The sequence below is a fragment of the Salvia miltiorrhiza genome, chromosome 5, assembly GCF_028751815.1.
Source record: "Salvia miltiorrhiza cultivar Shanhuang (shh) chromosome 5, IMPLAD_Smil_shh, whole genome shotgun sequence".
In the NCBI taxonomy this organism is placed as follows: Eukaryota; Viridiplantae; Streptophyta; class Magnoliopsida; order Lamiales; family Lamiaceae; genus Salvia; species Salvia miltiorrhiza.
In genome coordinates, this window is record NC_080391.1 from 30022628 (window position 1) to 30026302 (window position 3675).

At 38.6% G+C, this 3675-nt stretch overlaps 1 long non-coding RNA gene across 1 annotated transcript; it reads left to right on the forward strand.

The window, feature by feature from the left end:
- The first annotated feature begins 1746 nt into the window (after positions 1–1746).
- Positions 1747–2899, forward strand: LOC131026412 (uncharacterized). Its single transcript, XR_009102290.1, has 2 exons — positions 1747–1996; positions 2598–2899. It is a non-coding gene; the product is annotated as an uncharacterized LOC131026412 (long non-coding RNA).
- Positions 2900–3675: the final 776 nt, after the last annotated feature.

The window sequence follows — 3675 nt, forward strand, 5'->3', positions numbered from 1 at the left end:
ACATATTCGGATTTAATCAGCTTCAGTCACCCTAATTTTATTCAGCCACGTATCACTCACTTCAGCTGGTAATTTTATTGTTTCTGTGAGATTTCATGTTTTAATTCATCACAGCAAATTACTACGTTTTTCTTTCATTCTCATTTATTTTGTGAAACAACAAGCCTATTTATTTATCATACATTACAAGCCCATATATATATTATTAACGTGTAAATAAATTTTTACGAAAATGACTTCAGCTACATATCCACATTTACTCAGCTTCAGCCATATATCACTGTAGTACCTTTCCGTCAGATTTGATCAAAACTACAGCAAAACTTTGATTTCAAAACTTTGATTTCAAAAGCAGCATACAGCAGCAAATTTTGAAGCAGCAAACTTTGAAACAACAAAGTTTGATTGATCTCTTTTCACACTTTCACACGTTCTATGTCAAATATTTCAATCTATTTAAACATCAATGTATCATTCTCAAATTCACAAATCAACAAAAATTCACTCAAATATTTCCAATTCGCAGCAACTGATTTACTTCACTCATTCAAGCTGGTAATTTTAATAACTTTTGAAAAGTTATTTCATTTCAAGCATATCAACAATTTTCTGCATTTTCGCCAAAACCAAGGCTAAACATCAAAAACTTTGTTTTCAAAATCCAATCATGCATACATCTATTTTTCTGTAATTTATATATATTGCTAAATACAAGAAAAAGAAAATAGAATAAATCTTATATATTACATGGGAAATAGAGATAGAAGAAGTGGAAGAGGGATGGTGGCTTAGAAACAAGGGGGCGGTTGAGCAGCAGTATTGCCAGCGCTGCACGTCGGCCGGCGGAAGGAGACAGGGGCGGCGGCGCTGTGGTCTCGACCGCTGCCGTGCCTTGCTGGTCGAGACAGAGGGAGCAGGAGGCGGCGATGGCAGCCCCGCTGCTGCTGTCGGCCAGGAGGTGAAGGAGATGAGGGAGGCGGTGGCTAGGCGGCGCTGCTGTCGACGTGAGAACGACGATGGCGGCTGCTACCGGCCGAAGGAAAGAGGGGGGGCTGTAGACATGGGGGTGAGGTCGTTGGAGAGAGACGACGAGGAGAAGAGAGATGAGGGCGGATTTCTGGCGTGAAGAGAAGAGAGGAGAGGAGTGAGAGGGTCTGAGCGGACGGTGGAGCGGCAGCTTATCGCTGCTACTCGCCGGAGTCAGGGGAGAGAGAGAGCGGCTTTCGCTGCTGCTCGTTGGCGGAAGAGCAGTCGAGAGAGAACCGACTGATGGTGAGGATGACGGAGCGGCGCTCGTCGCCGGGGATGGTGGCACGCGGCGTGAACCGCGAGAGAGCAGTGAGGGAGACGAGCAGTGAGGGACTGAATTTGTGGCGCGGCTGATGGGGGGAGAAGAATTAAGGGAGAAAAGGGTGTTGGGGCTAGGTTTGAGTTGGGGAGTGGGCTTGAGAATTGGACTCCTTGATTGGGCCGATTTTTATGAGATTGGGCCATGTCTATTTATTTAGTTGGGCTGTTACCTAATAATTTTAAATTGGGCTTTCTTATTTTTAATTAATTGAACTATTATTAGTTTGATTAATTTATTTAAAGGATAATTTTCATAATAATATTAAATTATTATTATGTGCATATTTTAAGTAATTACTTATCATATATATGCTAAGCATGACATGACATTGCATTTGCATCATGCAATAAAAGTATTCATGATTTAAGTGGTTTATTTATAAATCCAATTATTTAAGAAAATCGAGTAAGGATATTGTTGGTGTCCTTAACTCAAGAATTTAGTTTTCAATTATTTATTTACTAAATTTTGGAAACCCGGCGTGATGAATCAAGTATGTTTAGTACATCCACTAAGACTTTAAGTTAGCTTCACGAGACCTATTAAGAATAGAATTTCTTGTAGGCTTTGTGACCAGGGGGATTAGCGCTGCTTTCCCAAGACAGGTTTATATGTGATTATGATCTTCAGGCTTTGCCTAACCAGGTGGGCTTACTTTCCAAATGTATAAAGTATGATTGAGTTATTAAGCTCTAAATGTTTCAATGAAATGCAAATTGTTTATTCTATTAAATGAAAACTATTTATCCAATAAAATATTTTGTGCACTCTGCTCCGTTTAAGGCTCGCAATAATGAATCGATCGAGGTTCTCTCTTGACCTAACACGTTATTTGAGAATTGTGTGCACCTATTAGCTGACTCGGTGGGTTGATCTCCATTCGGGCACTAATCATGTATGTATGAGGCGTTATAAGGGTGCTCGACGGGATGTGTTCCGGAGCATTGGGTCCCAAATGGGAACTTGACTGGGTTACGCCCTCAGTTCAAGTAAGAAGGAGAAATGGATCCGTCGGTGGCTAAAAGGTCCGGGATCACAGCGAGTAACGGAAAGGGAGTGTGACATGTGCGCACAAATGAAAGAAATTATTTTAACATGCTTAGAAGTTCTTTCAATTTAAAACCTTCTAAGTCATGTCAAGTATGATTGGATAAACTGTCTTTATTAAAATATGAGATGTTTCAGAAAATGCATGCCCACTAAGTACATTAGTACTTAGCCCAAAAATACTTTCAAATGTTTTCAGGTTGGCTGGCCGGTGCTGACGGGACGGAGCTGAGGCTAGCGATAAATTCCTATGTTAGACTTCCGCTGTAGCAATTACTCTTATACATCTTTTGTTTTCTCAACTTAAGATGACTTCATTTGAGCTTCAATTTAAAATTTATAGTTTTATGTTAATGAACGTCGGTTGTCAGAAGCATGAAACAAAACTTGTGATCCAAAGGGGCCTAGCCTGACTTTCTATCCTATTTCGGGTTTTAACAAGGTATTTCCCTTGTTTATTTCTATGAATTATTCACACCTCGATTATATTTATTCCTTCAAGAATTGGGGTGTGACAAACATGAAACTAACTCTGAACAATCACACAATGGGCACAAGTTTGGCATAAATCACAAGATATAGACAATAAAAACTATGCAAAATGAGTGTTTATCAACTCCCCCAAACTTAACTCACCGTTCGTCCTCGAATGATGGGAATAATAAAATCAATAAACACGAATGGGTAAGAAATCTAGTTCATCAATGCCTCCAAATAATAAAGAATGATAGAATTTTCAAATCCTCAATAATTAAGCACAAAAATCACCAATAAACACAACCTATAGCAAAATCAACCTTGACATTCCAAACAATTGAATCTCACAAGGTATGTGTATCACTCAACTCTCAATTTGATAGAATATATAGGACGTGTATGCTAGCTCTCATCAAATTCAATGCAATATAGATCACTTACCATAAGCTTGCCAATCGTCTACAATCTCCATCGCTAATAGTGTGCCAGGACTAAGATCAAAAAGGTCTTTTTCTTTGGGTTATAATGTAGGAACATTGGTTAAGGTAGGGAAATATAGGCTAAGTGACTCAAAATAATTAAGAACACCAACACCTTATAACTTCACAAATCAAGTATGGAATAAATTTCATCTTCCTCCCAACTATGCCACCATAATTAACACAACTCAAGGGATTTAAATTTAATCATCACAAAACAGAATTAAACACTCTTTTATGCTCTCCATTTATTTCCAACACACAAAGTCAATTTTCTAACAAATTTATCAATGTACACTCGACTTCACACTTTTTCTCTTC